The 22,753-nt window shown below is 44.9% G+C and overlaps 1 protein-coding gene across 1 annotated transcript in view; it reads left to right on the top strand.

Moving 5' to 3' along the window:
- The window catches only part of LOC120099923 (uncharacterized), a 98,760-nt gene that overhangs the window by 21,300 nt on the left and 54,707 nt on the right, over nt 1-22,753 (top strand). The window contains exon 3 of the mRNA XM_063280718.1: nt 17,606-18,620. The gene's annotated coding sequence lies outside the window, so the exon portion shown is untranslated. The remainder of the gene's footprint in view (nt 1-17,605; nt 18,621-22,753) is intronic.

Genomic DNA, 22,753 nt, shown 5'->3' with positions numbered 1-22,753 from the left:
GCCACCAATTTCTGTTCCAGGAAAAGAGAACTGAGCACTCACGGGTGCTAATTCTTCCCAAGCTTGTAATATTAAGTGATGCTCTTCTTCCTATAGTCTAGTGAGAGTAAAGGGAGGTATAGGGAGAGGATTCTCAACAATAGACCATAGGGGTTCTGTTAGATCCTGTGACCTTCCTCTTTTAGTTTTCTCCACAAGAATTGTAACTGACAGTTAATATTTCTGAAAGGAAATGCCCTCTGCCCCAGTTACTCACAATCCTCATTACTGCTGAGATGACAGGTGTGCCCACCATGCCTGAACTACTTATAGTTTATATCTATGCACACACACCCCATCCTCCTGTGTGGGTGCATGCAGAGAACAGAGCATGCTATCAGGATGTTTCCCTTAATCTCTCCCCATCTTAGGTTTTGGGGCAGGGTCCTCAGTTCTCTCTGAACATGAGGCTTGCTGTTCCTGCTCGGCTGGCTTGCTCATGAGCCCTCAGGACCCCTGTGTCCCTGATCTCCAGTGCTGCCGGTACCGGCACTTGCAGCTGCACATTGCTCTCCCGTGGGTTCTGATGATTTGAATGGAGGTCACTGTGCTCACAGGGCCCTCACTTTACCCACTCCCGGTCTCCTCAGCTCCTAGTGATTTTTGGAGAGTCACACAATGGATTCTTCTCTAGAACCCAACCCAACGCCTCTGAACAGTAACTATTATTGTCCTAGTTTTTAACATGCATCTATTAGGTGAGAAAATGATCTCAAGATTAAATCCTTACAAAAGTTTGTGAGAAGATATTCAACATCATTAGCCATTGGGAAATGCAAATTAGATCTCAATGACACATCTATTGCTATGGTCAGAACACAAATCAGTGATAACACCAACTGCTTCTGAGGGTATGGAGGGTCAAGGGAACTTGGTCATTGCTAGTGGCAAACAGGATGACATTGTTCTACAAAATCACAAGTGTCCTATTTGTCCCAGAGAGGTGTAGACTGATTTTCACAAAAGCCTGTGCAGGAATGTTCATAGCAGTTTCATTGATAAAGCTCCTAACTGGAAACAATCCAAGTGATCTCCATAGGAAAATAGTTAAACAGCCTGTGGAGCATCCATACTGTCAACCGTAATGTGAATTCCAAGTCAGCAATCTAAACAAGTAAGGAGCAAGGTGTCAACATGTTTAGCCACTAGGCTGAGTCCCAAAGAAGTTATGGTGAGTGCAAATCCCCCATGTCAATCCAGGGAGGCTCCAGGTACATCATTCTTACTATACGACATCCTTGACATGTCAGAAATGGAGGATGGAGGAATGGTGGCTACTGAGTGGAGAACTCAGGAGGAGACAGGTGGCTGTGGATGCAAAAGACGTCATGGGGGCTCTGTGGTGAAGGGTCTTGACTGTGTTGGTGATCACACAAATCAATGTATGTCATAGGCTTACATGCACAGGACACAGCAGAACACATAAGCTGTGGGGTCTACAAAGAATGGAGAATCATGCCAGTGTCCAGGTCTTGGTTATTACATTGTAGTCTGTTTGTGCAGAGTGTTATCACTGGGGCAAACAGGCTGAACTCTAAAGCAGGGGTGGAAGGTTCTTTTGAGTATCAGTGGGGGGGGCAGTGGAGGGAGAGGGTGGAGAAGGCAAGGCTCTTGCCTAAATTCACATGTTAATCCTTGTTTCCACCTGTCTTCGAGAAAACTCTATGACCTTGACTTCTGGAGCTCAGGCATCTTGAGTGACTCTGGTGGAATGGTCTAGTGTGTTAACTGGGAGCATTCAACACAAAATTACTAACCCATGCTGCAACTCACAAGCAGAGTGGGGCGTGTGGCCATGTGAATGCCCACCAGTTCCACAAGTCCAGTAGAGCCAGGAGCCAAGCTTAGCCAAAGTCTTTTTAGAGGATCTGTGAGTGCTCATGCATGTGTGCACCTGTGTAAGTATGTTTGGAACATGTGCAGTATATATGTATATGTTCATGTGTGCATGCACATGGAGGTCAGAGGTCAATGACTCAGTTTGCTTTCTGCCCTTTTTTTTTTTTTTTGAGAGCTCACTAGTTGAGCTGGACTGGCTGGTCAGTGTTCTCTGGGGATACTCATGTCTGTTTCTCCACAGAGCTGAGATTATGGACACATGCTACTACATCTGTTTTGTTTTACAGAGTATCTGGGATCTGAACTCAGGTCCTCATGTTTGCATAACATGTCTTTTAATCACTGAAGCTTCTCTTCAACCTCTCAACATCCTTTGAGAAGAATGAACATATATATTAAGAGAGAGACTCTTAGTTTTGAAAGAACCACTGACGAAAGCATTTCTGAGTTTTCTCTTTCCCGCCACATCAAGATACAGTGTCTTAGAATGAAACAAGCACAGATAATCAGGAGCAATGGATGGAGGAAGGGGCAGAACGACAATAATGAAGGGGTGTCATGTCTTCTCTATACTCCTGTCCTCTCTCTGTTAAGGCCGAAGCATCCCCCGGTCTGCTTAGATATGTGGAGTGTCACAGCTATTTCTTATCACATCTACTTACGTTGCAGGAACACTTTGGTTACTTATAAATGACCCAGTAGGAGACGGCCATGCTTGCTATGTGTTTCACAGTACTTTCCCACCAGCCAAAGCTCTGCTCAGCTGCAGGAGTCATTAGTGAACCCACAGCTCTGAAGATTACCAGAGACCCAAGGAAGCTAATCTAGGCCTTACTCTGGGTATCTTGATTCCTGTGCAGGAAGAAGGAATGGGTTGCTGTGACCTGACATGGGTCTAATGAGTGGCAAGCCCTTGTCCATGGGTGTGTTTTCCTTGAGAGGTCTCTGCTTTTGAGTTTTCTTCTCCCTCTTCTTCCTCCTCCTCTTCCTCTTCTTCTGAGACAGGATTTTCCTGTGTAACAGCTCTGTCTGCCCTGGAGCTCAGGCTATCCTCAAACTCACAGAGATTCTCTGCCTTTGCCTCCTGAGTGCTGGGATTAAAGGTGTGCGCCACCATCACCTGGCCTGGGTCTGGTTTTTCCTCTTGTTGTCAGATCATTGTCAAAATAATTGTTTTACTATTATCTTCATTTACTTTGTAATTAATTAATTCACTTTATATCTTGATTGCAGCCCTTCTCCCTCCTCTCTTCCCAGTCCCACTCATCCACCCCTTTCTCTCATTACCCCCTTTCTTCTTCTCCCAGACTGAGTACAAACCAGGAGGGAGGAGGTGGGGCAGGATGTTATTGGGAGTGAAGGGACAGTCATGTGGGGTGTCTCCCATCTTCTTATGCTCAATTGATCACCATTTTAGGATTTTAAACCTCTGATGAGAAAATTTAAAGGATACTATTCCTGTGATCCTCCATTCTCTCACATCCAGATGCTATAAATCAATTGATCCTTCACATAAGGAGCCCAGTGCTTCTTCACTGTGGGGTCTGTGGCCCAGAGTCCAAGACTTCTTGAGTCCAGGAATGTACATTCCAGTCACAGTCACGGGAAAGACTGAGATTTACTAATTTAAACTCAGCCTTTTCAAAGGAAAGCTACAAATACCTAAGCGTTGGAAATTGAGGTTTTCGCTAGATGGCTCTGTTCCACAGATGAAGCCTAGCATCCCAGAGAGCTACAGCAGTGATTAAGGCTGTAAACTCTGAAAGACCAGCATGCCTCCAGACCTGCCAACAGGAACTAAAAATGCTAACAAGGCCAAAGCTTAAACACTTAGTAAACTCCTTGAAATGGCTTCCTTCTAGAAGTGCTAGCTAGTGTTAGATATGATGAGAATTGAAATGAAAACCTGTTTTGTTTGGCGGACACATTATGGTTTAGTTCTTATCCCGTGAGAAGTTAGGTTGCTCTGATACTATTCGTTCATTCGTTCATTCATTCATTCGTTCATTCATTCATTCATTCATTCATTCGTTTGTTCATTAGTTTCTGCAAGAAATGTCATTGCCTGTGGAGCTGTGTCCTTGTGAAGCAGAGGTAGTTGGTAATGAGCAAGGCAAATGTGTAGTCAGTATGGAGCAGTGAGATGGATGAACACTGCAGAAAAATAACGCAGGAATAGAAGTTGCTGGAGCACAAGATTTATGAGAGGGTGTGTAAGAGAGCTGCGAGGATCTGGGAGAAGAGTCTGGGCCGATGAGGGTCCAGAATTGTGCTGACGTCTGGAGTTGTAGGCAGGTAGGAGACTCCAACAACGCCCCATCCAGAACAAAGCCCAGCTAAATCATGGCTCTAATCTCACTAGAAGGAAAGTGAAACGTTTCGACTACAAGACAGCCAGAGGGGCTGGCACTCAAACTCTGTCAGCAGTTGCTACATTGTCCTTGGGGTGGGCACATAAACGATTGCTCAGTAGACATCGGTTAAGCAACGGTCTTGTGCCCAGGCCTGTATAGGAATTCTAAGCTCAGAGACTGCTCAGCAAATCTGATAAAGAAACTCAGAATGGCTGCCAGACCTCCTGGCTCAGGCCTGCCACCCCAGCCAAAAGTTCAAGCATTTCCTGTTCTGCTGGGAGTTCAAAGCCGGGGAAACCCAGAGACTCTGACTCGAAACAAAAACTCAGAAACAGGACTGGGATGTAGCTCAGTGGTAGAGTGCTTGCCTCACAGAGCTCTGGGTTCAACCCCTGTGGGAACCCAGAGGAGACAGAAGGAGCTTCTGGCCTTGGGGTGGGGAGGAGCAAGAGGGCTTCCCATTTGCTTTATGTTCTCATCCAACTTCCCCATCTTATTAAAGTTCCCACTTCCTGGCTTCTGTCCAGATCTCAAAGGAGTCAGTTTGTACTTAGCCTGGAGCTCTAGCTGGTTCCTGTGTTGATGTCCAGGTCTTTCCTGGGGTAACTGCTTACCATACAATCTCCAGACAATTGCCTATCTTCAGGAACTACCCAGGGTACATCATCTTGCTTGTCTGTTTCCTTCCCAGCACCCTCTGAGGTTATTGGCACGGAAGCTAACTCTGTCTTTCTCCTGCCTTCGCCACAAGAGCTGGAACTCAGTTGTCCTTATTCAATTCTCCATCTCCAGGGCCAGGCAAACAGAGACACTCCATGAATAAAGATGAATGGTCTTATTTACTGAACAACGAGCATTGATGCCTCCTGGAATAAAGTCCCACGCCCTGACCAGCTTTCCTGGGCCACTCTCCCCTGCCTCTGCCCGTGACGCAGGGCTGATCTGCTCATTCTTGGATGCTCTCGTTGGCTATAGGAACTACTCTAATCTATGCTGCAAGACTCCAGTCAGTGTCACAGTTGAGAGTATGGATCGGGGAGCCAGAAAGATTTCTTAAATCTTTGCTTTTGCCTCTTTCAAACTGGTAGGTTAGTTAATTTACCCCTTTGAGCCTTAGCCTCAGTTTCCCCCAGCGGGGCAGGCAATAGTTTCGATAAAAGGCAGGCTTTGATATTGTGCCAAACAGTAATTACCGACGGCTGTCTCTGGAAGATTTGCTTGCACCACCCCTTCTTGGGAAGTGAGCCCTGCTTCCGTCCCGCAGGGACCCTTGAAGAGAGACCTCTAGAACTGAAAGTCCACACTCAGTGATTGTGCCCCTGGGGAGCAGGAGGTAATGATCCGGGGACAGTTAATGAGCTTCCGCCTCAGCTCTCTCCCGTCGCAGGTGGTATGGCTGCGGTCCAGGCCCAGCGGCTGCTCCCTGCACCTGCCCCCTCCACATCTAATTTCTTTGCAATGGCCTAAAAAGCTAACCAAGCTGAAATAGCTCATTCCAAGGCTCTCAAAACTTCGGCACCATTATTCAGTGTTTGCAGAGGCCTAGCCTCATCCCTGCCCCTCAACATTTCCCATCTGTTGGGAGCACTTGGCTGTGGTGACTTCAATGCTCATGATCCAGTTTGGCTTGAGATAGGGGCTAATGGGTTACCCCAGAGGGCATTTTTGGTTGTGGATGCCTGCAGGAACCCTGTCACCCCTAAGCATTCGTTACTGGTGCTTCGTATCATGATTATAATCAGTCTGTTATGATAAGATAAAAACCACCAGCAAAAGTCCCTAGAGGGATGCGGGTCATGGTAGCTTAGACTACTGGCTGGGAATCAGTTTGCCTAAATTTGGGGTTAAGTCTTCGCTCCACCATTTGATAAGTGAAATCTTGGGACCTCCAAATCCAAAATGATGCTAGGTTTTTTTTTCTATGTATTCGACACAAATTTAAACCCGGGTCTCATACCTGCTAGGCACATGTTCTACTATGTCTGCAGCCCCCAACAGTAGCTTTTTTGTTATACCCCCTTAGTTTGTGGTAGCCAGCAGTAGTCATAAACACATGAGTGAAAAATAATTCTAGTTAGTATTTCTCAAGAGTCGATAGTATTTCTTGCTTAGTCTCCACAAGACACATTAATGAATAACTTTGGAGGTGGGTAGTGGGTGTTCAGTTAAGATTAGGCACACAGTCTAGAACCAACCCCCACCCTGCATTCTTTATGTGAATGGATTGCATAAAACTGAGAACAGGTTCCTCATTGGAGGAGTTAGAGAAAGGAATGAAGGAGCTGAAGGGGTTTGCAACCCCATAAGAACAACAATACCAATCGACCAGAGCTCCCAGGAACTAAACCACCATCCAAAGAGTACACATGGACAGACCTATGGCTCTGGCTGCATATGTAGCAGAGGATGGCCTTGTTGGGCACCAGAGGGAGAAGAAGCTCTTGGTCCTGTCAAAGCTGGACCCCCCAGTGTAGGGAAATGTTAGGGCGGGGAGGTAGGCAGGGGTGGTTGGTTGGTTGGGGGAAAGGGAATAACATTTGAAATGCAAATAAAAAAATACAATAAAGAAAGAGAGCAAGAGGTCATTTTCCCCTACCTTTATTTGTTTATGTAGGAATGTGTGCATGGGCCATGACACAGTGACTGTGGGGGTCAGAACTCAGGTTGTCAGGCTTGGTTGTAAGCACCCTCACCCACTGAGCCACCTCATTGGTCCGGATGAAATCATCTTAAGGAGTCATTTCCAGGATTAGAGAAAAGATGATTTATCCCAGGCTCAGGCCACAGACTAAGGAGGTGTGAATGTGAGAGACACTTTGCTCATTCTAATCATTTTGGTTCCTGCATGATTCTTGATGTCACTCTCAGTGCTTCGCACTGGCCCTTGTCAGGATTAGCAGCAGAAATGGTGGGCAGTCCTTATGCCAGCAGACAGCATCCCATCTCAAGAGCCTGCCTTGTCTCTCTGCCTTTCTGCCTCAGCTCTTTGGGCAGAGAGCAGGCAGACTGCCCAGGTACTCCCTCATAGCATGGGTATATTCATTTGTGATACATTTCTCGGTATCAGTTTTAATACATTTCATTTTTCAGAAGAATACAGAGTGTCCCTGGGTGGTTGGGTCCTTTTTGCCCATACTGGTAATCTGTCATGTTGTGGTTTGATGTGTTCCTCAAAAGTCCACAGATTGGGTATTCTCCAGTGTCTGGGTTCATCAGGTTTGAGTGGTCACGGCTAGAGAAGCCCTGGGACTGGGGGTCCTCCCTTGGTGGCAGCAGTGTCTTCAAAAGAAGAGGGAAGGAGATCTGCCTTAGTTTCTTTTCTTGTGATAAAATATGAAGAGCAGAACAACCTTAGAGAGAAAGAGTTTATTTTTAGCTCACTATTCAAGGCACAACTCAGCCTGTAGGGGAATTCAAGACAGCAGGAGCTTAAAGCATTTGGTCACATTACATCTGAGGCCAGAAGAACGGGGTAACAAATGCATGCATGCTAGTGTTCAGCATCCTTTCCTCTTCTTGTATTGGCTAAGATCCCAGCTTAGGATGTTGTGCCACCCACAGTGGGCAGTTTTCCTACTCTATTTAGTATAACCAGGATAATTACCATAGGTGTGCCCAGAGGCCCATCTCTCAGGTGATGCTAGATTTTTGTCACGTTGACAATGAACACTAAGCAATCACGAGACTCCAACTAATCCAGCAGCCCTTTCTCAATGCATTAGGACGCAAGCAGACCCTTACTCTACCCTTAGCAGATGTCACACCGTGCTCTTAGACTACCTAGCTTTTCAGATCACGAGCTTAATAAATCTCTATTCTCTACCAATTACCAAGCCTCAGGTATTTCATTACAGCAATAGAAAATAGACTAATGTCAATTACACAGGATCCATTGGTTTTTCATCTTTTCCTTTGTATCTTTTACATTTCTCCTTCTTAGAGTCCCCTTTCAGATCACCTACCGCAGTGGTCCTCAACCTGTGGGTCACACCCCTTTTGGTGGTTGCACATCAGATATTAACATTATGATTAATAGCAGCAGCAAAATGACAGTTATGAAGTAGCAACAAAATAATCTTATGGTTGGGGCTCACCAAAACACGAGGAACTGTATTAAGGGGTCACAGTATTAGGAAGGTTGAGAACCACTGGTCTAGAAGAGGTTTGCCTACATTCCTTGGCCCGTGGTCCCTTTCCACCTTCAAAGACCAAGTTACCATATGTGGATGAATTTTGGTGAACAGCATACAGACAACATGAGAGATACAGGCAAAGATTGAGAACCACTGATCTACTGACACCCAATCCTTACCTCTGGCTTTATTTGAGGTATAACAAAGGAAGATGGTCACATACCTGGAGCCCAGGAAACAGCTAACTGGCACAGTTCCCCAAGACAATGATACAGCAGGCATGACTGGAATGAGACCTGGTGCTGTCTAAACACATGTGGACCATCTCTCAGAGACTCCCAGCAAACCTGGTGTTGGTACCACAGCAGTCTCCCTATATCTCTAATATCTGCTCCTTCCTTTTTCTGAGTAGTAGGACGATGTTAGTCAGATTTTTGACAAAGTGACCAGAACATATGACAAAAAATGGTGATGAAGAATTTATTTTAGACTGGGATATTTACATCCATTATGACAGAAGGGTATGTCTCCATGGCCAGGATACAGAAAGAGAAGAGGCCCTCATGGATATACCTCCTAGTGATCCACTTCCTCTGGCTAGGCTTCTCCTTTAAGAATTTCTAGTATCTCCCATGGCACAAGTTGGAAAGCTAACCCTTTAGTACATATGCGCCTCTGAGGGACACCTCGTATCTAAAGTAGAAGGAGGGCTCTGCATGCTCTCTTGAGTTGACTTTTCCCAGCTTTCCTTACAGCTAGTGTGGTCATAGTTTTGCCAATGTGAGTGTGACAGCTCACTTATTTCAAAATAAACTGCTTGGTTTTGACTTCCTCTACTCCCCTTCTCTGGGAGCTGAAAGAGAACTTGGTGATGGTACATGAGCTCTGATAAAGGTGAGACCAGTATCGAACAAGAAAGTGGGACAAGCTAATAGAAACCTAAAACCCTGAGGGACCCTGTAGAGAGGAGTTGCTTCCCAATCCAGGGCCACCATGCATCCCACCATGCATCCCTGTGATGTTATGCGACACAGAAATGAATTCCTGTTCATTTTTGTTTGAACTACTATGTATTTGGGTCTCTCTGTCCCAGCAATGTATCTCAAGCTCTAAACTAACTCAGTCAATAAGAAGGGATTTGAGTGAGCTAATTATGGGTATAAATGCTGATGCGACCTCATTTGTGCCACGAGGCTGGTGAGGCCTGAGGACATTCAGTCTGTATAATTACCCTGTGGTGTGCTAAGTACTGCCGAGTAGCTGGGACTTTGGAGAGCGTCAGCATCACTGATGATGCCTCCTCTCTGGCTTATTAGAGACTCCGGTGGCTCATTTCTTAGTCTTTACTCCCTGTCTCACAATGCTCTTTGTCTCTGTGTCCTTCCTTCTTTAGCCTTCTCCTCCCAAGCATGGCTGCAGACTGATTTGTCTCATGTGGAGGGGGTCTTAATAAGGAACGAGGCCACCTCCAGGGATGTGAGTTTGCAAGTGGACATCAGGCCTGGGGCTGACCCTGCCTTGTGAAGTCTTGTCACTGTGCTCCAGTGTGGGTAACTTTGACCTTGTGCTTCCCTGCGTGTTAGAGGGGGTATTGTGATAGCAACTTCAGTTGCTGTGGAACACATTATCACAAACATCATGGAAACACCCAGTTATGACCTTAAAGTTTGGCGGGTTGAAATTTGGGGGTACACTCAGCTAAATTCCCTACTTAAGGTCTCACAAGGTCACTCTGGGCTTATCTCTAGAGAGCTGTTAGGGGAAAACTCAGTTCTGAGCTCACTCACATTGTTGGGAGAATTTAGTTGCTCATGAGTGTAAGACTGAGGCCCCAATTCTCTTGCTGCCTACCAACCAAGGTCCTTGTCACCTCCAGGTTGCCAGTCTGTGGTTCCTATGCATAGATGCTCTACATGCCATTGGTAACCATTGGTGGTCTTTCTTATCTTTGAACTTATGGCTTATCCTTCTAGCAGCTTGAGAAAACACTTGGTTCTTAGTGTGATTATGTGATATGATTATATCATATCCCCAAGTAACCTCCCTTTTGGTTCATTCTAAGTCGGTGACAAAGATCTCTATGCAGGAACTACAATCATGAGAATGGTATTTCACCTTCTTCATGGTCCTTGAATTTTGGACAGAGAATCTTGGGATCTTAGAATTCTGCTTACATGTATGGACTCTTCATCTTAGAACTTCTAAACTTCTCCTTTCCTTCTTCTCTGTGTGCTAGCTGGTTTTGTGTCAACTTGACACAAGCTAGAGTTATCTGAAAAGAGGGGACCTGCATTGAGAAAATGTCTTCATAAGATGTAGGGAATTTTTTTAGTGATTGATGGGGGAAGACCCAGTCCATTGTGGGTGGTGTCATCCCTGGGGGGAGGTCCAGGGTTCTATAAGAAAGTAGGTTGAACAAGCCATGGAGAGCAAGCCAGTAAACAGTACCTCTCCACGGCATCTGCATCATCTCCTGCCTCCAGATTCCTGCCCTGTTGAAGTTCAAGTCCTGACTTCCTTCAGTGATGAAGAGTGATATGAAAGTATAAGCCAAATAAGCCCTTTTCCCCTCAGATTGCTTTGGTCATGGCATTTCAGCCCAGCAATAGTAACCCTAAGACACTTGGAGAGAAAGAAAATGTGTAGTTTTATTGGTTTGTTGGTGCGAGATTTGGGGAAAGACTCACTGTGTCCAAATGTTCAAGAATGCTGGGATGGTATGGGATTAAGAGGTTAGAGGATAGGGCTGGGCTAGAACTCAGTGGTTCAGCACAATGCTCTGGGTTCGATCCCTAGCTCTCAATCCCTTTCAAAAGCCCAGGAGGATGAATCAGTCTTAGATGAAGTGTGGATTTTATTTGTTCACCCAGTCACATTTATTGAGAACTTGTGGTACCAGTGCTAGGACTCCATTAGGGAAGGAACGGAGATAGCCACAGCCTTGATACAGCCTCCAGGGTTGTTATTAAAGGCGATGGGTATTAAACCTGGACCCTTCCTCTTACGTGCTCATGGGAGGTTAGAAAACTCTTGAGGGGACCTCCACAGCTAATTTTATGGATAATGTAGGTAGTATCTGTCACTTCAGGCAGTATCAAATAATTGTTTCATTGATTACGAATTCATCTATTTATTGTTGCTATGTATGAGTGTTTTCCTGCATGTAAGCATGTGTACTGTGTGTGTTCAAAGTCCTCAGAGGTCAGCAGAGGGGGGTCAGATCTCCCAAACTGGACTTACAGGGTGTTGTGAGCCTCCATCCAGGTGCTGAGAACTGACCTGGGGTTCCCTGTAGGAACAGTCAGTGCTTTTAACTTGCCAAACCATCTCTTTACCCCCTCCATGTTATGTTTTTTCTTTTTTTTTAATAATCTTTGTGTTCTTTAAAATTGTAGTTTATAGCACAACTGCAGCCAGGGTTTATGAAAGCACCCTGAGCAGATGAGAGGAGGTTAGGAAATAGGTAAGCATACCTCCTGGTTGTCTGTGAGACCGGGAAGCCTGGCTGGGTCAGGTAAAAGCAGGACCCTCACTGGGACATGCAAGTTTACTGTTCTTGAACAGTGGCCACCAGCTTCAGACAGCAGATGCTGGTGAATTTGGCTACACAAGGGACTCCTCCCCAGGCCTTCAGCTTTGCAATAAGTAATACTTTTGCTCTCTCTAGTTTTGAAGCTCCCAGCTTAGTCTGGACAGATCCTGGCTTTCCTAGCTTTCTACTCTGCAGAGGGCCACTGTGGGACTATCTAGCTTCTGCCTGGGGAAGCCAATGCAGTAAATCCCCTTCTGTAATTGTGTATATTCTATTGACTTTGTTCCTCTAGAGAACCCTGACTGATACTCTAGATGTTACAGAGAGCTTGCCAACCTTTGCCATGTATTTCAGAACTCAAAACCCTTTTATGTTGAGTTTTAAAGCATTTTTATATAGTTTCAAATATTATACATATTTTTCCTATTTGAGAAATGTATAACTTCAAATTATATACTATGTCTATTTCTGCCTATAAAAGTAATATGGACGCATAATAGAAATGATAAAATCATAGAACCATGTAATGATGGGCTGGGCATGTGACTCAGCTGGTGGGGTGCCTGTCTAGTGCAGACAATGCTTTGCGTTCAATCGTCAGTACCACATAAGCCAGGCACAGTGGCACTCGCCTGTAATCCCAGAACCTGGGAGGTGGCAGTAAGGGTGATCAGGAGTTCCAAATCATCCTTAGTCACATGGGAGGTTGAAGGCTAATCTGAGCTACGTGAGATCATCTCAAAAACAAACACTCAAACCCCAAACAATAGCAAAGAAAGAAATATAAAACTGTGTGGTAATGGTAGCCTGTTTTATTCTTATTGGTGGCCTTGTTAGATACTTAACTCGTATAGATTTCTCCAAATTCTTTTGGGTGCATCTACTCTCCTGCATACACCATTAAAGCCCTATCACAGGGGAACCGGAGCCACACAAGAGCGAAATGTCCTGAGTAAGCATTCCTAAAGCTTCCATCGGCAGCATTTCCCGACACGCCCACAGGCATTCTTACCCATCCTGTCCAATCTCTTCTCTCCCTGATCTGTTTAATGAGAAGCTCTTCAGTCTACACAACGGCAGCAGCAGCTCAGGTTCTAATTACTCCCAGGACTTCTCATTATGCAGCCATCCTTTAAAAAATAAATATTAATGACTGTTGACTTTATAATAACTTTCAGAGTCAGTGAGAGCAGCAGAAACTGTCCCCTCCCTCCACACCAGCACACTGAGGTCCAGTGGTGGCATCTGTTATAGGCTCCTGGCTTCTAAGGGCCTGGCCTCTCAGGCCACACAGGTGACGCCACTGCTCATATTTGGGAGACAGTCTTCTAGAGCATTTGCTATCAGACCGGATGCAGCTGTCCACATTGCTGGCTGCCCTGTTCCTTCTGTCTCTCCTAGATCTGTCTTCCATCATTCCCTCAGTGCCCTCTGGAATTCTCCCTCAAACTCCCTCAAACTCTCCTCTCCTTCTCCATGATGCATGGCCTTTCATTTGCTCTTTAGCCAGAGGGCCTCTAGCCTCCGGGCCAGAGTTTCTAAGTATAAAGTGCTTTTTCCTCCCATCTCATGCACCTTAGGGCTGCCCGTTTGCTTTCAGAACTCTCACCTTTCTTTTACTTTAAATGACCCTGGAAACTTTTCAAGAGATACCCTCAGGGGGAATCTTAGTTCAGATCAGCCACACTTGAAGCACTCAGGTGCTGTGTGTAGCCTGACTGGACCGAGAATGACAGGGCCTGTTGTGCTCTTCAAAGTGGCAGGCTTCTATCCCTTCAACAACCATCAAACACCACAGGACTGCCTGTCACCATCTACTCTCTTTCTACTGTGCCTGGTGCTTTCGATATTCTTGTGGGTAACCATCCATCTCCTTACTCATTGGCCTTGCCACTCACTCATGATTTTCTCAGGAGCCACTCCGGCCACCCTTCTTTGTAGCCACACTCTGGACTTCCCAAATGGGGTTAACTATACAATGTCTGAAATTGGAAGTCTACGTTTCTCACTTGGAGACTTCTATTCAACATTTTCCTGACTCTGGGACACCTGTAGCTTGGCCTTGCTTGGCAGAAAGAGAACTGAAGTGACCATTGTCAGGTACAAGGTTCCAAGAACAGTAAGGTGTATAAAATGATCCATTACAGTTATTTTTCATCATCTATTTTATTGAATCCAGTAGATAGGAAATATAATTGTGTTGACACATAATCAATAGAAAAATTATTGATGAACTGTTTTGTGTCCTCATGTTTCATGCTGCCTTTAGAAACCATGTATAATTTATACTAGACTCCTTTCAGGTCAGACCTCCACGTGTCAAGTCTTCTATGGCTGATGTAGCTAGTGGCTTCCATATTGCATACAGTCTGTCTTGTCTATTGTCCTATTTAAATTATCCACCAGCTTCTTCACTATTTTCCATTGTTTTCGGATCCTGTGTAGATTCCATGTCTTGTGACTGATTATACATCTTCAAATGTTCCTGCCCCTTTTGTCTTTCCTGTTTCATTTATCAACAAAGACCCTTCTCAGTGGCTAGGCCAGGCCATCATGTATCACACACAATGGGGCATTGCAGGAGAGCATCTCAGACCTGGGCTGCTTGGCTTTGGCTTAACCCCATGACCACACATTTCAAGTGGACAAATAATGTTCCCAGAAACCTGAGACATTGTCCTGGTTGACTTTGCTTCTTTTATCCTGACTTACCTTTCCCACCCCTGGCCTCTGTCTCTCACCATATACCCTTGCTTCGTGAACATAATCACAGAGAATGTCTATTTGGGGCATAGTACAATGGTCAAAGTCCAAGGCTTGTGTCTGTTTTTATTTATGCCCCACATCTAATTCTCTAGCATGCCCTAGCAACCAAAACAAATGTAAGAGTCTGCCCACTTCTTGTGTCTGCTGCACTGCAAGCCTGGACCATAACCACAGCTCACTGGTCTTTGTTTTCATGCTGACACCTCCAAATCTGTTTTCAACTGAGCAGCCTGAATGGTCTTTTAAAAAACATCAATCAGACCATGTCATTTCCCCTCCTTCCAAGTCCTCGTTTCCATGGCTACAAAGGTCCTCCCCAGTCTGACCCTTGCTTACTTCTTTAGTGATATCTTCCCTAACTCCCACTCACCACAAGGGAGCCAACTTCTTTCCTATCTTGGAACAGACCAAGCTCTTTCTGGTCTGCTTTTCTAACCCTTTCCTGGGGATTCTCATGACTGGCCCCTTTCTCCTTTAAGATTTTAGAGATGAGATATTCCCTTAGAAGTCTCATGTGAAACCTCCTCCTCTCTCCCTCTCAGGCCCTCCTTTATCCTTCCCCTCTGTTATTTGCCCTCATGACATTTAATATCTGACGCTATCTGGTTCTTCCTCTTCTTCTTCCTCTTCCTCTTCCTCTTTCTCTTCCTTCTCCCCACCCCTGTTCATAAGATATGCACATAGATGCAGAGGCCATAAGTTGAAGTCATGTGTCTTCCTCTGTTCCTCTCTATTTTTCTGACACAGAGTATGTCTAAACTTGGAGCTCACCCGTTCAGCTAGAGTGGCTGGCTGACATGCTCCAGGGATCCCTGTCTCATCCTCCCCAGTGTTAGAATTAGAGGTGGATGCAACCATGCCTGACTTTTTATGTGGGTGCTAGAAATGCAAATTTGAGTCCTCATGCTTGCACAACAAGGGCTTTACTGACTGAGCTGCCTCCTCATTCCTTTTACCCAATCAGTATCTGTTTCTTAGAAATAATCTCTCGGAGAATGGGATCTTTGTACCTGTACCCTCAAGCCTGGCATAGCATCTGGAACATGAGAAATTCAATGACTGCTCACTGAACAAATGAAGGGTGAAGGAATTATGGAACACAAGCACATCCTAGTATTCCAGGACTCTTGTCATTACTGTGAAATTCACAGTCACAAGATCGAACTTAACAGCCCTGGTGAGATCATTAACCTCAGATTTGGGTCACTGAGGTTGACAAAGGGCAGTCCTTCTGTCTGTTTTAATAGAGATCATGTCTGTAAATACTTCTGAGTGCTTAAGCTCGTTTACATGTGGCAAATCGACAAGTTTAAATAGACCACTGTCCTAACAGGATTTAGTCAACAGAGTATTTTATCCTGGTTGGGGTGGGGGATGAAGTGGAAGCCTTGGGACAACAGACTTCCAAGGGCTCAAGGGACTGTCATCATGCAGGACATACAAATAAGCTGTGACCTAATGGTGATTTTTAGAACGTATACTATTGCTTGAAAAAATAATGCTGGTTCTGCATGGAGGAGAGGTGGGGAGGACATGAGAATTAGAAGTCTTTCATTTGCAAGTGACAGAAACTCACATTGGTTCTAGAAAGAAAGAACATATTGATATGCTTTACTGAAGAGGTTGGGAGTATTTGGCTTCAGGTATAGGTAGCTTCAAGGGCTCAAAACTATCCTGAATCGGGATGTAGCACTTAATTACTCTCTCTCACTTGAGTGTAAACTGCTTCCAAAGAATGGAGTATGGACAGGGAAGGAAAATGAACTAACTTTAGCTGATGTCTGGTAAATGCTATGTGAGCCAGATGAAGAAGGTTAATATCCCCAGTAATGGATCATGAACAATTACATGGCAATTAAAGGTCAGCTCGGTGCAACCTAGAATCATCTGGGAAGAGAGCCTCAGTGAAGGTTTGTCTATGTCAGGTACCCTATGGTCATGTCTGTGAGGGATTATCTTAAGTTCATTGATGTGGGATGACTCAGTCCACTGTGGGCACCACCATTCCCTAGAAAGGGGCTCCTGTATTGCGTAAAGGTAGAGCAATCAAGCTAGTACAGTCAATCAATCAAGAGTACAAGCAAGCAAATGAGTACTAATACATTTATTTATTTTCACTGCTCTTGACTGTAAATGTGATATGACTTGCTGTTTGAAATTCCTGCCTTGGCTTCCCTACAATAGTTGCCTGTGACTTGGAATAGTAAACTGAAGTAAACACCTTTGTCCCCTAAGTTACCTTTTGTCAGGGTATTTTATCATGGTGATACAAACAAAACTATGAGAGATCATTTTTACAAATGTACCCCCCCCCCCCGTCACATGGTGATAAGGAAGGCTTTTTGCTCCTGTTGTGTTTTACCAATCATGAAGAAAACACCAGATAAATCCAGGTAGAGAGAAAGTCTACTTCCTGCCTGTTCTGAACTCTAAAGCATTCAAGGCCTCAACAACATCCACATTAGCAACCAGAACAAAAACAACGGAGGGAAGATGAAGACAGGGTCACAGGCTCGACTTGAGTGATGGCTACTAGATCCCATGTGACTTCCTTTTTTTTTTTCTTCTTTTTTTTTGGAGCTGGGGACCGAACCCAGGGCCTTGGCTTGCTAGGCAAGCGCTCTACCACTGAGCTAAATCCCCAACCCCCCCATGTGACCTCTTAACCTGCATCCCAGAACTGAAGATACTGCTCGAGAAGAGCCATGAAGTATGGAATCGGGGCAGTGGGCCTATGCTGGTGTCGTAGTTGTGATGACTGCACCATGATGACAAAGGATTCTGGAAACAATGGAACTGTGTAATGGACGCAAGGACACTCTGGTGGTTTCTGCAGTTTCTCTGTAATTCTAAAATCACTGTAAAACAAACCATTCTAAAGAGCTACCAGCAGGATATGGCTTCAATTTCTTTTCTGAATCTACATTTTCATTCCTTTCCAGCTCTGATCTGGAGACCATATTTCTAGCTTCTGACTCTGTGAACATCCATGCATGCCTGTAACCTCAGTGTTGGGAGACGGAGACAGGCGAACCCTGGACTCTCATGACTACTTGAGGTATGTCATTTAAGAGATACCATATAGCAGGTGTCCCTTTGTCATTGGCTTCTTTCACTTAAAAGAATATCTTCAAGGAGAATCCATGTTGTGGCATGTATCAGACCAACCAATCTTTTTGTGTGTATAGGCCATTTTTTTTATGCACATATCCACCAGTGGGTATTTGGCTGTTCTATCTTTTTAGATATTGAAAATAAAGCTTCTCTATTATGTGTATTTCATACATAAAATATGCGTATTTTGTGTGCATGTGCTCATGTGTGCATCTCCACAATCCATTTTGAGTGCACAGAGGCCAGAGGAGGTTGTTGGGTGTCTTTTTCTATTCTCCTCTACCTTAATTCTTAAGGCAAGGTCTCTCAGTGAACCAGAATCTCACTACTTTGGCTAGGCTGGTTGGCCAATGAGCTTCTAGGATTCACCTATCTTTGTCCCCCAACACTGAGCTTACAGTGCATGGTTATATCTGGTTTTTACATGGGCATTAGGTACTTGAACTCAAATCCTCTTGCTTTCACAGTAAGTGCTTTTACACACGGAGCTATCTTCTCAGCCCAAACTCTCTATATTCAAGTTGCATTTCCTTGTTCTTAGTTCTTCTCATAGTCCAGTTTTCCTGAGTCCCAATAATTTGCCTGTTGCCTGGCATAATTAATAGCATATTCTGTTATTTTCAAAAGTGTCCCTAAGTTCGAATTTTGAGTCATGTGTCCATTTGATCTTGTTGTGTTATATAGACTGTAACAGCTCCATACTTTCCACCTAGAGGACCATAAGGCAGGAGAAGTCACTTGACAGTGTTGTCATGTGGCTGGGCTGACTAATGTCCTTGTGTGGAGTCTGACAGTCAGGATGAAGCAGTGGTCTATACAGGGATGTATTCTGCTTTTTATGAGGTAAGTATGGATCCCATACCCACTTGTAGAAGAACTCAGTTGGAGCCATCCCCACCAAAGCTACATTAGGAGGGAGGTCTTGCTTTTCCAATAGAATGGATACCATATATGCCAACTCTATATGAAGAGATAGGCTCTGCACATGATTTGCACTCCAGACTGGAGTATGCCTCAGGCAGGCTGTGCTCACAATGCCTTGCTTACACTCCCCACTCAACAGTTAGTATGCAGAGACTTGCATGTGCCTCTAGACAGTCTTGTCATTCTGGTCGTTCACAGTGATCAACTGTCGCTGTTTTGTGGTTTTCTTAGCTGTGATAGCTGGGAATTATTGTTCTGCATGTAGGCTGTGATTTAGAATCACTTCTAGTGTCCCCTACAATTTACTCATGGGCAAAATAGGAATCTGGTTATGTCTATGGAAGTTTATATTGTGAGTTCCTTGAAAAACATCTGGTGGTTAGAAATGGTTGTCAGCCACTGTTGTAATGGACAGATGACCATTCTAACAGCAGGGCTGCCCCAAACAGTTCTTAGGGTGCTGGGTTCTTGACAAGTCCTAGCCAACTGACCAGCAGATCTAAACCCAAGCTCAGATCTCAGGCTGGGAAGGAGGGCAGCCTCTGGTGGAATCTCAGGGCTATTAAAGCCATGTGGCCTTTGGCACATTGAAAACTATCTCTGAGGCTAATCATGGCATTCCCCTGTAATACCTTTCAGAATTAAATAACACTAGGAAGTCACTCACAGTAGAAAAATTCCAGAGAACACACACATTCACACTGGTTCCTCTTTTTTCTTTTTATCATTTTATTTTGTTTATTCAGTTTACATCCCACTTACTGCCTCTCCTCCCTGTTACCTCCTCCAATAATCCTTCCCTCTCCCCCTGTCCTCTGAGAGGGTAAAGACCCTTCTGGGTATCCACCTAACCTGGCACATCAAGTATCTGCAGGCCTGGGCACATCCTCTCCTACTGAGGCCAGACAAGACAGCCCAGCTAGAAGAAGATATCCCACAGACAGGAAACAGTTTTTGGGATAGCCCCTGTTCCAGTTGTTTAGACCCACATGAAGAACAAGCTGCACATCTGGTACACATGTGCAGGGAGGCCTAGGTCCAGCCCATATATGTTCTGTGGTTGGTGGAAGAGTTAGGGGAAGGATAGCAGGCTTCAAGAGAGATAGGAACTCCACACTGGTCCCTCTGATTTTAAGACAACTTTAGAAGTCTGTTTACAAAAACTCAGCTTTTCAGCCCAGGGTGGCTGAAAAAAAATGCAACTTTGAGGAAGGCTGGCAAGGTGGGCTTGTTAGAAATGCAGGCTCTGGGCTGTGGGATCCACCTGAATCAGGTGCTCTGGGCTTGAAGTTGAACAAGTGCTTCAGTGATGTGTTTGCATCAAAGGTGTTTGAATCAGTCTTAAAGCTATTTTCTTCTTAGCACTGGCTGAAAACACCTTGTAGGTAAGTAAACGTGCTCTGAGAGGGGTGATCAGATATATCCTGTATGCCTAGGGCCCAGAAAGTTCCAGATCAGTATAGACATTTAACAGACACAAGCACAATGTGCTTTTGAAGGCTTTTCCAAATCTCCTAATTCAAATATTTCTTTGTCTGCTGTCTCTGACACAGGTTAGGCCCTGGAGAAATTAACTCAAGCAGAGATTTGCATCCAGGGACAGATGGGAGCATGCTTAGATACAACACCTGGAGAGAGAGATAGAGATAGAGGGAGAGAGAGAGAGAGAGAGAAGGAGTGGGCAAAAATGGTGCTGGACTTGAGAGAGATCTCAGTCATTCAGAGGGGACTTTGTAATTGAGATGTCATTTCAGAGGTGTCCTTAGCAGAAGCAAGTGTCTTGTCATCCCACATCAGCCTGTCCTTGGATGAGGTTGCCACCAGGGTATGGCACAGCCTTCAGGAGGGCAGCAGCCGTGAGCCAATGGTGTTACTACACACAGCCTGCCAGACAGGCATCAGCTTGTCTTCTCATTGCACACCCAAGTAGCAGTCAGTAAAATCTGTTCATGTTTCTTAGCTTTCCTCGTTTCTGTGACCAATCACCTAGCACACACAATGTTGGGAGGAGGGATTTCTTAGGGGAAATGAATCTTCCCATGGTTGGGAAGACAGGGCAGCAGCTTCACGGGATGGTAGCTCTTCACCTCTCAGTGAATCAGAGATCGCTGGAAGTGGGACATCTATACCCCTCAAAAGCACCTTCCCCTGTGGCCTAGTGCCAGCCAGGCCTCTTGCCCTAAAGTACTACCAGCTTAGAATCAACTGTTCAAACATACGGACCTGGGGTATGGTGGGGTGAGCTGGTGTGTAATATTCAAAGCACAGTACTACCCAGGTGACTAATTGTGGATATCCATCTTTCCCTCTCAATTTGTCAGTCCCTGGAGGGAAGCAATGAGGATTTCCCCATTTTTGTAACCCGTGTGGTCCATACAAGATCTGTTTGGTAAATGACACTTGGGTTTAGCTTAGTAGGAAGAAATTGAAGCTCACAATGTCTTTTTGTGCTTGGGGAATTCTTGGTATGGTGTCCACAAAGAACGATATTGGAAACACACTTGGGGTTAGAAAGAGAAACCATAGCCAGGCTCTCAGAAATGTAGGCGGGGACCCTGAACAATTCTCTCTGTGATGAGTGAGCTCCAGGGACGCCTTGGCTGCTGGCCTGGAACTTTTCTGAAATGAGAATGCATGAGAGCACAGACCATCACAGGTCTGGTGGGCCAGCACCTGGCCACTCCAGCATGACAGTGGCTTCCTTTAAAAAAAACTTGTTAATTAAACAATCAATTAAAAATTATATTTCCCAGTGCTGATAATTGACTCAAACCCTCACACATGCAGGCAATTACTCATGTAAAATTTCCAAAGCTATTATTATTTTATTTTCAATTTCAATATGTATGGGGTGCACTGTAGTATTCTGAGACACATATACAATGTATGATGCTCAGTCTGGGTCAACTGGCATGTCTAACTCCTCAGATATCTATCATTTCTTTGTGTTTGTAATATTGAAAATCTTCTGTACCAGGTATTTTGAAATATATTCCCATTGATGTCAATCATATTTAGCCTCCTGAGTCATGAAACACTCAAAGTTATTCCTCATGATACAACCCCTGTGCCCATGAATCACTTCTTTCCTGTGCCCTCTCCCTCTTTGCTGGCCTCTGTGGCCACTAATCTGTTCTGCTCTCAAGAGATCAGTTTCCTGACATGCCACTGAGAATGGGTGGCATTTGTCTTAATATTTTCATAAAAGGGAAACAATGATCAGAAATCCAATGTGCTTCACTATCCCCCACCCGGACAAAGTACCTAGAATACATAGGTTGGTGGAAGGAGCCAGAAGGAAGAGGAATAATTAAGAAAAATAATGTGTTTCAAACTAGAATCACAGCCCTATTTAGTTAAAAAAATTGGATGTGTCTTTTTTACTGGATGAATAATTAGACAGAATGGAGTGGATGCCAAGCACAGGGCTCTTGACAAAGACGGTCACGTCAAGGTTGAACAGTTTCAGCTCTATGCTGGTTGCACACTGCATCGGCTGGAATGGTTTAGGTCTCCACGCCTGCCTCCTGTTAGAGTTTTACCAGCTTTGTCCCAATTGGGGGAAGACAGTGGGAGATGCCAGGGTATTGGCAGAAAAGGTCCTTTCAATTTAGGATTTGGAGGAGCAGCTGCACTGGAGAGAAAATGATCTATTTAGGCTGTGACAAAATGCCGTGACTAGGCTGTTCGATCCCCGAGTCACACATGGGAAAGCCAGAGACCAGAACGCTCTGAATCTTCATTAGCGTTGCAATGCATTAGATACCATGGGAACAAGACGGTGGACACTGTTAGCAAACCTGAAGGAGTGACATGTCTTTGAATAAATAGCATGTTATAAATCCAGCCGCTTCCATTACTCTGCCCATCAACCCAATCCTGGCCATCTGCGGTGAGTGGCTGGGAGGTTCTCTACTCATCAAAAGCAGCAGCTTGGGAAAATTACATATGCATGAAGGCTTTGGATGGTTGCTTCCTATCTCCTACTGAGACCCCAGTGGCTGGCTGCATTCAGGGTAGGCTGTCCTTTACTAAGAAGATCCAGGGCCTTT

The sequence above is a fragment of the Rattus norvegicus genome, chromosome 1 (genome assembly GCF_036323735.1).
Source record: "Rattus norvegicus strain BN/NHsdMcwi chromosome 1, GRCr8, whole genome shotgun sequence".
Taxonomy (NCBI): Eukaryota; Metazoa; Chordata; class Mammalia; order Rodentia; family Muridae; genus Rattus; species Rattus norvegicus.
The sequence above is the reverse complement of the archived record's forward strand: the minus strand, read 5'-3'. Positions and strand labels throughout refer to the sequence as shown.